The sequence below is a fragment of the Python bivittatus genome, unplaced genomic scaffold, assembly GCF_059951505.1.
Source record: "Python bivittatus isolate LINGU-HERP-01145 unplaced genomic scaffold, Pbiv_v1 ctg000080_np1212, whole genome shotgun sequence".
Classification (NCBI taxonomy): Eukaryota; Metazoa; Chordata; class Lepidosauria; order Squamata; family Pythonidae; genus Python; species Python bivittatus.
The window spans coordinates 83,864,526-83,878,240 of NW_028277035.1; the positions used below are offsets into that span (position 1 = coordinate 83,864,526).

Below are 13,715 nucleotides of genomic sequence, written 5' to 3' on the forward strand. Positions count from 1 at the left end.
TAACATTTTTTTTTCTTTTTAACAAACCACGATGAAATATCAAGGCACAATTACCCTTTCTAAAGAGAGGAAGCACAGTGAGAAACAGCTGTACTTCAAAGTTAAGAGTCTTTAAGTTTTGATTTTAAAACCAGATAGGAAAGGGCCTATAACAACTTTTTCTTCCTCTTCATTTTCATCTCCTGGACAAAATTAGATGATTTGTGCAGACACAGAGAGATTTGTTAATTTTATTCCTGCTTGGTGGGCAATGTGTTTTTTAAAAATAAAATGTATTATAAAGCTGCCTATAGGCCTGCCCTTAGAACAGAACAAAACAAAGCTTTACTATATGATTGCAGTGTTAGAGTAAAACTAACTGAAGAATGCTAAGAATCTGAGAGTTGGTCCTAATAGTAATTTTCATTCAGTTTGTAGTACATAGCTCTTCATCCTGCCCAAGTGAATATAGTGTACTGTACTATACTGTGAATATAGTCTAGTGCAGCGTTTCTCAACCTTGGCAGCTTTAAGATGTGTGGACCAACTCCCTGGGGAACAGCCAACATGCTGACTGGGGAATTCTGGGAGCTGAAGTCCACACATCTTAAAGTTGCCAAGGTTGAGAAACACTGGTATAGTGCAATGTATTCTAGAAATTACGTACATTTAACTTTCCAAATTATGTGAAAATGCATGCCTCAAGAAAGGAAAGAAGGGAATATGTAGTCGTGGGTCAACATTTTTCGGAAAGAAAATGGCTTCTAAGTGTGAAATCTGTTATCGCTGGAGTGCTATTGGATGTAGAAAGTAATCTTAGGTCAGTGGACTGCAGAAACAGGTTTCCAGATTCTTATTCAGTGGATTAATTCTGTCTATTTTGTTTTGAAAGAAACCAATTGAAAGTCTGCACTGAACTTGTGCATCCTTAATATTTGACCATTACAAAGTTTTCAGTAAAATATATTCAGCAATATGAATGGTTATGCAAATAAACAACCTTCCAAATATCTGGAGATATCGCAAATATTAGAGAAGATATCACAATGGTTTACGACCAGATGTCTAAAGGAAATTGGAAATTCTGTGGTAACCCAGAAAATGCATAATGGATTCCAAACATTTTCCCCACTTCCAGCTTCTTCCAGCTCAATCTATGAATACTGATCATCTGCCTTTTAATATCAGGTGATTCACACAAATATATGGTGCCATGGCATAAATAGTATTAAAAGTTATTTGCTCTCCAAAGTTTTATGGGTGGCCTCCAGAAATTCTAAAAGTTGATATGAAACCGTAATGCTAAATATTGAAAAGTTCAAAATGTATGACTAATCGTTAACTAATCATATGTTTAATTGTATTTCATTATGAAGGAATTTAAATGAAATCAAAGTGATTTGTGGTCCTGGTTTCACTTACTAGTACATTGGAGTGCAGCTTTCAGAACACCACTCAAAAGCCAGGTGAGATCTCAACCCATAAATATCCATGGTACTTCATACTCCAACTAAAAATGTCCCAGCCAACAGAGTCATCTTGAAAGAAACAGCTAGTAATTCATCACTTCTGGGAACTGAAGGGGTCTGAAACCTAGAAAGCTCACCCCCCCCTTCCCTGCTCCACCTTTTTTTCATCCTTTTTTCTCTCCAAAGCCTACATGCAGGTGGTTCTAAGGAATCTAGACCTTTTTTATTTATTTATTTATTTTGTCATTCTCTTTGTAACTGCCTACATGCCTAAGCTGTGCCCCTGAAAGTCAGACCATCAAAGACAAAAAAGTTGACCTTGGCTTTTGCATGGAGCAATTTATTTATTTGTTCATTTCCGTCTCGTGGTAGTTCATCTCTCTACAGGACAATGTCAACTTATAGGGAAAGGAGGTCAATGGGCTTGCCTACCAGCCCACAAATGATGGGAATTGTAGCCCTAAGAGTTTCAGCAATTCAGTATTATTAGTCCTGTTCCATTCTATTGTATTCCATTCCATTCCATTCCATTCCATTCCATCCATCCATCCATCCATCCATCCATCCATCCATCCATCCATCCATCTCTCTCTGTCTCTCTCTCTCTGTCTCTCTCTCTCTGAGGCTAATTTTTTCAGCCTCTAAAAGATATTTTAAAAAAAAAATGAAATGTACAGTACAAGTATCCCCAAATTCACTGGGATTAAATATCATTGAATTGGGACTTTAATCAGTATTGAATGAACGCCCTCTTGCCCCTCCTGTGGGTGCCATGTTTGTGAGTTTCCTAAGTATGTTGTTGTTCACTGTGTGACAAAGAACACAAGATTCAATGACCCTAGGATGTACTCCAGCTTTGGAGTCCTTTTATGTGCTCTTTTACAGTTTTAGCAGGACAGAGATAATATTAAAAACAGTTGTAGTCATTTTTTTTAATTGTACTTGGGATATTGATGTGAGGAAAATCATATTCTGTATTATTAGGAATCAAGACCCCATGGCTGGCTCAAGGTTTTAAAGAGGCCCTCACTTGCAGACCTCTTTTGGATCTTCTTTATTCAAGGAGGAACACCTTCTCTCTGAGCAGCTGAAAGCCACTATCTTAATTTCCCAAAATAGTTTGATGAAATGCCATTCTGGGATATGGGGGCACTGTAGGTAATGGCTCCCAGACAGACCAGTGCTGATAAAAGATAAAAATAATAAAACTTTGGATCCAGGGAAGGTATCAGAGGCTGCTGAGGTTCTGACACTTGCTCAAGTGTACCAGGTGCTGACGCCAACCTAAAAATATTCAGTCTACTCTAGGGTAAAATAGAGAGGTTCCACAAAGACTTAATCTCAATTTTCTTTTGTTTTAGGATTGATAACCAGGGTTCAGGAAAAAAATTATTACAACAATTTAACTGATAACATTAGGTAGAAGGGCAATTTTTCAGATAGTTCTTACAGAGTCAGAAGTCAAGAGGAATTCACTCCAGCCCAGACTCAAGATTGAACAATTCTTCCACAGGTCAGCTCATGTAATTCAGACTGCTATGTACCATCATAAAATTGATGTGCTGTAGGAAGAAGGTACTGTATATAAAGTAGTTACATTGGTTTCCAAAGGTAGGATAAGGTCTACTGAAATTATGAATAGACTTGAAATTGCTTTACAAGCTGAGTTTGTTAATAGGTGCTCATAGAAGACATCTGAGCAATGGCACTGGAAGAAAACACCATCAGACTAATTGTACTAGACTGAATATACTAGTTATTCACTCCATTAATGATGAACATGCAGTTGTCATCATCATCAACACTACTCTAGTTATGCATTCATAATCTTTATTTTTATGTATATAAAATGGTTAGCTGTAAAATATGTAGATCATTGAAAAAAAAAACAAGAGAAGATGAAGCAATCTGTTAACAGCAACCAACGCTATCATATTAAATAAAACAATAGCAGAAAAAAGAGGGGGCAACCCAATAAGGCAAAACAGGGTTCTCTGTAAAGTGCTAGGTGGGCTGAAGGCAATTCTACTGCTTAACCAGTAATATTGGTAGCTATTTACTACCTCCTGAATTAGAGGCAACATAATACTGACTGATGGAAGTAAACAATGAAGGAAAGTATTGCCCTCTAGTTGAGGTTTGTGACCAATGGTGCCTGCAGGAAACTATAAAGACAACAAAATTATGATGGGCAAAGTCATTACACGACTACTACCATTATATACTTGTGTTCCAATGTCTGATGCAAGTGTATAAGTCACGACATTGATGTGATGATATCATAACCACATTTCATCAACGCCCTCTTGCCCCTCCTGTGGGTGCCATGTTTGTGAGCTTCCTAAGTGTGTTGTTGTCCACTGTGTGACAAAGAACACAGGATTCAATGACCCTAGGATGTGCTCCAGCTTTGGAGTCCTTTTATGTGCTCTTTACAGTTTTAGCAGCATAGAGATACTTCTGTCAATGTCATGAAACTTGGACAGATTCACCCATAGAAAGTCCTTTTAGTCCTCTCATTTAAACAAGGCCAGTTTTAAACAAAACAGATAAATAAAAGACTGCTTTTCAATGAGTGGGTGGCTGTTCATTTCTTTAGTGTTGAAGTTTCTGGATTTAATCACTGGAGTAGAAAGCAACTGGCATTCTTATGCTAGTTAGTGTGTGCATGTTTTAATATTTTGGCAGACCAATGTTTCCAGTCTGATTTGCTGAACAAAAACGCCAAATGCCTTATAATATCATTACTTAGTCACAGATCTTATTAAAATATTTTTAAAGACAGCTGCATATGCAAACTGATTAAATTTTACATTTGCTTAAAATCAGTAATGTGATTTTAATTATAATGGATCAAAAAATATAAAGGCATTAGTTTGATCTAATCACGTGTGAGCTGATTGGATAACAACATTCCACTCAATTGGTAGCAAGCTTAGCTCACATTAAAATGCAAATGAAGAGCTCTAGCATATCCTAAAGACTAATGTGACAGGCGAGAAGCAAATGTATTGTTGATAAGAATTTAATTTCCAGTGGAGAGTTCCACACCATTTTGTTGGTACCATATCTGTGCTGGGCCAACATCAAGGAAAGGAACATCTGAGAATTAATTCAGCTGTACAATTGTAAGGGCATCACATTGCAAATACAAGAGTCCCAATGTAAAGCTCATTAACACCAATGAAGTTTTGTCCGTTCATTCCAAGCTTCTAATTAAATCTGTTGGTCTGTCTGTTACATTGCAACTACATGCAAAAATCTCTCATTAACATATCAGATTAGAGATTTGTACTATTTCCATGATATTCCATCATGATATTCCAATTAGGTTCAAGACCTCTTAATGCCTTGTGCTGTGAATAGCCTCCATTTCTGGGGCAACATCAAAGAAGCGCTAACAATGAAATAATTCCTTCTTAATTGTTCACCTAAGATGTTACACCTCTGATAAATCTTGCAGTACATTTCCAGCCATTCCTCTGATCTCTATAGATAAAATTATGAATTGCTATTGCTTCTTATTTCCTTTGCAATCTATTTTAGTGCAATTTTAGTTTCCTTATGATGAGTGTTCAAACAATAGTTACACTGAGTGATATTTCTCTTCCACTACTGAAAGAAAAATAGCACCATCAGTGGAGGTGGCTCCTGATAACCTATTAAAATGTTTGTCATAAAAATCTACAGTTTGGAGTGTTCTCATCAACAGCAGAACCCAGGATCAATAGCAGAGGTAGGTTTGAATGCATTAGATAAAGAGCTAAACTCTTCAAGTACCAGAAGAAGCCATTGCCTGAAAAACTAAATTAAAGGACAGGCATCTTATGAGATTTGATACGATCTTGTTGAACCCCAGCATTGAGATCATACATGATTTCATGTGAGAATGCCAACTTCTCATGAGATCTCATATGGGCAAAAACCTAACATAGGTGTTCTTGCCTGAAATCTTATGTGACAACATTGAAATCTTGAGAGAGGAAGAGACCTCATGAGATTACTCCATATATGTGATATCCCATTATTTTTTTCATGATAGCATCTGGGAGAATAGCCGGTCATGCGAGGGTCTCTGTTAGGGATAGACTTATGGAGAGATTGAAGGTTGGGTTTGTGTGCAAATTTTGTTTGAATGAAGGTCTTGGTGAGAGGGTATTGGCTGGAGGATTTGGAGTCTCTGGAGGTTTCTGATATTTTGGAGAGCCACCAGTGCAGTGAGACTTGCAGCAAGGTTTGCTGAGCAGCAGAGGAATTTGCAAGTCTGCAGATAGATAAGAGATCAGGCTGATAGAAGAAGAGAATAAAGTGAAAAAGGAGTTGAATATCCCACAGGGTCAGTCCTCTCCCCTGTTTAATATCTGTAAGAAACGATGGGGCAAGATCATTTGTCATTTCAGAGTGTAGTACTCTGCAGTACATCAGTACACTGTAGTACTCTATATCTCTTTTGGAAGTGGCTTGCAGTACCTTCTTCCTAGGGCTGGGAGAGAGCGATTGGCCCAAAATCATCCAGCTGGTTTTGTGCCTAAGCCAGGACTAGAACTCACAGTCTCCTAGTTTCTAGCCTGGTGCCTTAACCACTACACCATACTGGCATGTATGTATGTATCTGTATATTCCTTAAATAAATTTTATTATGTGAATGCCAGTGTGATGTAGTAGTTAAGGTGGTGCTGGACTAGGAATGGGGAGTGGGGAGGTCCTGGTCCTAATCCTTCCTTAGGCACAGAACCCATCTGGATGACTCTGAGCCACTCACTTCTCTCAGGTCTACACTGGGAAATTAAACAAAAACAAAAAAAAACTTATCTACCATTCCTCACTGGAAGAGGCCTTCATCCTGCAACTACCAAACTAATATCATTGATCACATTGGAATATTCAGTGTTCAGTATTTACTGTTTGAGATCACATATGCTCCCAAGATCTTCCAGGAAAAGATGGTGCAACTCTTTAAGAACATAAAAAAAGCTTCCTTTTTTTCTCCTGGATGACATTTTAGTATATGTCAAGTCACTAGAAGAGCATAACACTTTTTCATCTTGTTCTAAATCTGATCTAGGTATATGAACTAAACAGAGAAAATTCATTTTCTACCAAAATGAGATAGAATTCTTAGGACTAATGATTGGAGGATACGGCACAAATCTGTGCCTTGAAAAAGTAAAAGTTATCCTAAACATAAAAGCACCATCAAATATCACTAGACTGAGATGTTTTCTTGGAATGGTGAATTATTTCAGTCAATACTTACAAGATTTCTCAAAAAAACCCCAAAAAACTAAACCTGTTATTGTGATCCAATACACCCTGAATCTGGGGATCAGACCAAAAAGCAGACTTTCATAAAGGATATGATCGTAATTATCCCACTCTAACAATTTTATGATGCTAACAAGTCAACAGTGGCTAGTGCCAGCATAAGTAGATAGGCCTAGATGCTGTCAGAGCGGATGCCAGTTGCACTTTGCTCTACAATTCTTATAGAACTAGAAAAATATTAGGTGCTAATACAGAAATATTGCCTAGTTAGTCTTTGGGCTTGCAAAATCTTTTATATTTATATCTATTTGTGTTCTACCATCCTTCAGCTTGTTTGCTAACTACAAACTCTTTTATTAAAGGGAAAGATTTGGATCAGGCATTGTTGCATTGCCAGTGTCTTTTGATAAGAAGGATGAGATTCCACTCAACAGCTGAATGTGTTTCCTGCAAAAAATCTGGTACTTGCAGGTGCCTTATCATAAAAGGAAGAAGATTCCTATGATCTAGAGAAGGAAGTACAAACTAATGTTAGTGTAATAATCCTTTTCAGAGAAACATCAGACAAGCAGATTATTCAGATCAAAATCAAAATCACTACCCAGAATGATTCAGAACTTCAGGTCTTACAGTAATACATCAGTGAATCAGATGGACCTATAACTAAAGAGAATTATATTGTTGTGCCACCAACTCTGAGAAAGGCAATCTGAGATTTTATACACCAGGGACACTTAGCAAATCTTATGAGCCTGCCAATCTGACTGTATAATGACCCAGTACTGGAAATGCTATAATGACCAAAGGTCTGTCCTGTGTTTATAAGAAACAGACCAAGTCATTCAAAATAGCTTTCATTACAACAGTGTTGCTTGCTAGGCCTTGGAAGAGACTGGTACTGCTTTATTCTTACAAACTGCTTTTTTTTTTCCCCAGATACACTGAGATTTTATTATTTACCTTAAAGAACACCCAACTCCAGGTGACTCTGGGCACTTTATAAAATAAAAAGGCAGAACCCTAAAAGAGAAAGATGATATGCATCTAGAAAGATTAAATACAACAAAACAAAATCATAACAAACAAAATCATACAGGGGCTCACTCACCACCCTGTTCCAAAGTCTGGGAAAATAGCCAGGTTTTCAATGACTTACAAAATGTTATCAGGGTGGGAGCCATACAGATACTTTCCTTGTCTACTAATGCCTGCTTTATTACACATGAAGAGTAGTTTTGCCTATTTTGGCATTCCAGAAGTTCTTGTGACAGACAAGGAATCTCAGTTTAAAGTAGAAGAATTCAAGCTCCTTCGTATGTCATTAAATTTTAACTATACCATCATTAGTGAGCCAGTTTGGTGTAGTGATTAAGGCATCAGGCTAGAAACTGGGAGATGGTGACATTCTAACCCCACCTTAGACGCAAAGCCAGATGGGTGACCTTGGGTCAGTCCCTCTCTCTCAGTCCTAAGAAGCGGGCATTTCTGAAAAACCTTGCCAACAAAACTGCAGGGACTTGTCCAGGCAGTCACCATTAAAAAAAACTGACTTGAAGGCACATGCATGCACACGCACATGCTCACACACACACACACACATACACACACACACTCCATTACTGGTCCTCACTACAGTCAGGCAAATGGGGAAACAGAGGGGGTACTATAAGCTGCTCAGAAAAAAATTGTGCTGAGACAAAATGACTTAGTTTGCTCCTCTAAGCGATGAATGCACACTATTAGCAACTACAGTTATAGCCCTGCAGAACTGGTAGATCTAGAATCCTATATCAACTTCAAAGAAAAATCTTACTCGATCTGAAAAGAGTTGTATATTCAGATTACAGAAAACTATGAGTGTATGAGCGCTTCTATAATAGGCAACATTTAGTTTGACTACCACCATACTAGTCTACATACATACATACATAGTCTAGTGCAGTGTTTCTCAACCTTAGCAACTCTAAGGTGGGTGGACTTCAACTCCCAGAATTCTCCAGCCAGTGTGCTGGCTGGAGAATTCTGGGAGTTGAAGTCCACCCACCTTAGAGTTGCCAAGGTTGAGAAACACTGGTCTAGTGTGTCACAGAGGATATCAAACTTGATAGTAGATTTATGCTGAAAGAAGGATATAGGTAAAAAGAGAGAAACACCCACATCACCTGAAACTTCATCTATCGAAATTGTGCCAAAACCAGCCACCAAGAATGACAATGATACTCATACCCATAATTCTTATCAACTTAACCAAAACTCTTCGCGATTCATAAATGAGTAATGGACTGTCAATTGCCAAATATTGTGTTTTGTTGTTTTAATACTTATTTTTCTAGAAAAGGAGGGGAGGTTATTATAGATTCCAGCTGGTAGGAGTGAGTGCTGATAACTGTCTCCTGGTGCCTTGATCTCTCTGTACACAATGACTCAGCTTTATTGCCACTCACCCATAAGCAATTGTTCTATCATCTCTCATTGATTAATCCCATCTCTAGTCTTGCTGAAGAATGAGGAACAGCTTTACCTTGCCTATAGCTAACCCACAACATGAAAAAATAACAATGAGGGCTTTTGCCCTCTTCTGACTGAGTCTTGACACCTAGGCCTACTGATAAAAAACTGGAGCATTTTTTAAAGGGCTACCCATGATAATTTGTTATAGCAAAACCAACAAAGGTTGTGGAGCACTTTAACCAATATATCATTGGACAGTGAATGTATATACTTCAATTCTTGATACAGGAAATTCAGGGTTCCTCCCCAAGACTGAAAACTGTTCACTTGAGGAATTACCTATGTCTTCTGTGCAGCTCACATTGATCTGTCTTTGACTTCTACCATTGTGGACCCAACATGTCTACCTGATTCACTGAAGTAGGCTTAACATGAAAGTCCTTGTGAAACTTTGCAGAGAATCAGAGTGCTGAAAATTCTCTCCTTTGATTTAATTACTGCTTTCAGTTGGTTATGGACTATAATGGCATATATTTGTCATAGCTTGTTACAGCCTTGGTCAATAAAATAATGGAATAATCCATCACGTATATTTTAGGAGGAGGCATAATAAATAAAGTGTATAATAGGCAATCCAGACATTTCTTAGGGAAAGTTGATCAAATACAGTGGTTGCCATTTGTAGTCTGCCTATAAGCATGCAAACATTGACCCCATGTGTTACAGTAGAGAGCATGGAAATTAAAATCATTTATCTTATTTGTTTCTAAAGCCCCACCGATAACAAGAATGGTGTTTAAGAAAGTGACTTGAAATCAGGCTCAGATTGCTTCTCCCAGTTAACTCAAAATTAAATGAAGTAAAAAACCTAGAAAATACGGGTTTAATTAAAGACACTCCAGCAGCTCATAAATTATGAATGATCTTTCCTGTTACAGAAAAGTCCAAGCAGGATATTAATTGCAAGAATTACCCTAAATTCTTCCTCCCATGCCACCCTTCTCACCTCCCACCCCAAAAAGTTTACTTCAAATTCCCATGGTTTTCACTACAAAGGCAGGAAATGATCATCATTGCAGTTTTCTATTGATGCTACTTTGTTTTGTACTAGAGCAGATTTTTATTAAAAGATAGTTTCATTTAGATTTGCAGTGCTAGATAACCAGTGGAAATCTTGTCTCACAGCCATTGGCCACATTCTTATATCTGAGGGGGAAAAGCCCAAGTAAGAAGCAATATTCCATTTCGTTCAATTCACCAAGAGATGTAGATGGCTTTTGTTTGTGAAGACAATGCACTTCTGTTTCTACTGATGTTCCCTAGATATGCTGTATTAGAAGCAGATAGAGCTCACTTTAAGCCAGGCATTGTTATAAACATTGTTTTGGTTCACACAGCATGCTAAATCATGTGTCTTTGTTGATTCTTTTTTTTTTTGGTAGCCTGTTGTAGCCTCATCCATTGTTGTTTGTAAATAATGGTTTATGACTCCGAGAGTTGTATGTGATTCTAAACAATTATTCAATATGCCATGGTTGACATCCCAACAGGATAAAATGGGAGGAGAGATCCATGTATGCTCTCTTGAGCTGCTACAGGAGAAAGAGCATATGCAACATTTAGAATAAGTAAGTGAAGTACAATAAATTAACAATTAGAACTTATACCTGTCAGTTGGCTCCTGTGCCAAAGAAAATAATATATAAAATAATATATCTTTTCTTTGTTGCTGGAAGTGGTTGGAAATGGGACTAAATGGCTTTCCTTTTCAAAGATAAAAGTAAGCACTAGGAAGTCCCCCGTTTCAACTTCGCATTACAGATGCCTCAGGTGTCAGCATCTTCAACACCCTCTGCTGTATATCAGGCTTAATAAAAATCTGCCATCATGCTAAACAAAGGGAAACATTAATAGGAAACTGCACCAATTACCATTACAAAAGCAAACTTCTGCACAGAGTAAACAAATGGCATTTCCATTGGAGGCAAGATTTGTCTCACTAGATTGCGGAAGTTTAAAGCATGTATCAGGAATCTGAGAGATGTGTTTGAGGGTGCTTGCTCCCTACATGTCATCTGTAGCACTATGTATGCAAGTAGGTCTTGTGCTTCTACAGGACCTGATTGCAGTCACATGTTTAGCTGGAGAGACCTGCAAGGATTTAGCAATGAGCTGGATTGAGAGCGATGTGCCTAGGAACCACTGGTATCAATTGTGACGCATTCATCTACACACCCTCCCACACATTATCTTTGTTTCTTAGTTGCCTTTGTGGGTACACAAATGTTGCCTCTGGCTGAGAGATAAGATATCAGCTGCTTATCCTAATACTGAAAATCTAAATGAAACAAACTCCTTCATAAAAATCTGCCATCATGCTAAACAAAGGGAAACATTAATAGGAAACTGCACCAATTACCATTACAATTTTCTTCATTTTTCTTCAGACAGAATTTCATCTGTCAGAAAGTGACCAGCTCATGGATCTTCAGAGCTAAACAAGAATCTGAACCCTGGTCTCTTTCAGAATCAATCAATACTCTTTCTACAATCAAATGTATTCAGTGTTAGTCTTGACCACTGATGGTGGATGAATATTATTTTTGCCTTGTTATCAGTATGTACATTAAACTTGGAATGCTGTGTGCTTGTTTGAATTAAAAGGTGAAATATTTATACGCTGGTTGCTGAGTGCTAGGAAATAATTCATATATTTTTCTTAGTGGTAACTGCATTTCACTCTTTTGATATAAACTATGTAACAAGTTGCACCTCTGATACTTTATCTTTTAATAATACAAGATAGACAATGTACTGAATTAGGTATAAGACACTGTTTAAATCACAAAGAGAGGGAAATAATCTGAACTCACCACTGGATGATAGACACTTCCAAAATGATACAGAAGCACCTTTTATGGGTAGCTTGAGCAAGAGTACAATCCATCAGGAATATCTGCTTTGCTGATTCAAGTGAAAGGGCGATGCATAGGATGAATCCCCAGGCAAACAGCTATGATCTGTCAGATGATTATGCCCATCACACGTCAGCCTGTCAGTCTGCATTGAGAGAAGTGAAGATCATGTGCAGAGCATCCTGGTATCAGGAGAACTTGCTGCCCCTGAAGGAAGAAACCACCCACCCTCCCCAGACAGGGCAACTTTCATGTACCCTTGAGAAAGTCATCCAAAAGAGCGCTCCTGTTTTTGCAGGACAGTGTTGTACAGTCCATTTCCTGTTGCAATCTATAGCCAGCCTTTCAACCCAAGAAATAAATAAAACACACTTAAAAATCTCTTTAAAAGAGTTAAAATTACTATTAAAACTGTTATTAAAATTACCTAGGCCACTGAAAGCAGGAAGAAGGGTAGCTGAGCATAACTCTGAAGGACTGCATTTCAGAGCTTGGGAATAACCGGAAAAGGCTCTCTCCCATCGGTCCAACATCAGGCAATCTTTTTCTTTAAGGGGAAGGTGTTAACTTCCCTGAATCTATTTCCAATCAGTTTCATGTGATATCTTAGTACTGTATCACATATTTTGGGGGGACCCAGTATTATTTTCATCCCACCATCTTTATTTTAAAAACTAGGATCATATTGACTCTTCCTGCAAGCAGTCTTTTGCCTCACTTTGAGGTCCTAAATCTTTCACCATGAAATCTTTTCACTGAAAGGAGTTCTAATCCCTTGATTTGGGATTAGAGTTAGGTTGCCTCTTTCTGAAGCTTTTCATACTTTGTGATATCAATTTTTGAAATTACGCATGCAAAAGTCCTTTCTTTTCAAAGAGGAATGGGGAGAATTTCACCTATTCTTAAGAAACTGGCTTAATCTGCATGTTCTGTACTAATAGGAAGATGAGTACATAGATATTCTTGGAACAAAATTGCATATTCTAGGAATGGTTGCATACAAAAAATTAATCATTTAATTTTATTGGGCATTTAAAAATAATTGGACATTTAAATTTAAATTGGTTAAGTAAAAATCTTGTGACTTAATCATTATTAAACTGGTTCTTGAAAACAGTTTGATTATTGGAGCCCCCTTTTCCAGTAAAGAGCCAATGTTACTGAACTGTGTAACACTTAAACAACATTGATTACTTTAAACCTTTTCTTTGTTAATAATGGCTGTGTATTATAACAGAGTTTAATATTATAAAATAATTATAAAAGGATACAGATATCAATACAAATTCCATCAAATGATGATTGGTGATGATTGGTGATGATATCACTCTTCATCATTTTCAATTTTTTAAAAAGAAATCTGGATTAATGCTTGCTTTTCTTTTTATATATACATTTGGGATCACTATATTTCCTGATTTAAGGCATTCTTGTACACAGTTTTTGTGAATAGATTCCTTTATGAACATATTTTTGCAAGTTTTTTTTAAAAAAGCAAAATGTCGTAGAAGTTTTGCAAAAATAACAGCCAACCACTTCCTTATTTTCTACTACATCCAAATAGGAGCTACTACTGCTGCTGGATGCTCCCTGGCCAGGGTACCATTTACCTATCAGGCATTTCATTCATCTTTTT

At 37.4% G+C, this 13,715-nt stretch overlaps 1 long non-coding RNA gene across 15 annotated transcripts in view; it reads right to left on the reverse strand.

Annotated features, from left to right (window-relative positions):
* The window catches only part of LOC148216754 (uncharacterized), a 74,487-nt gene extending 62,202 nt beyond the window's left edge, over positions 1-12,285 (reverse strand). For all 15 annotated transcript variants that reach the window (XR_015794980.1, XR_015794978.1, XR_015794975.1 and 12 more), the window contains exon 1: positions 12,038-12,285. This is a non-coding gene — a long non-coding RNA (uncharacterized LOC148216754). The remainder of the gene's footprint in view (positions 1-12,037) is intronic.
* Between the last annotated feature and the right edge of the window lie 1,430 nt (positions 12,286-13,715).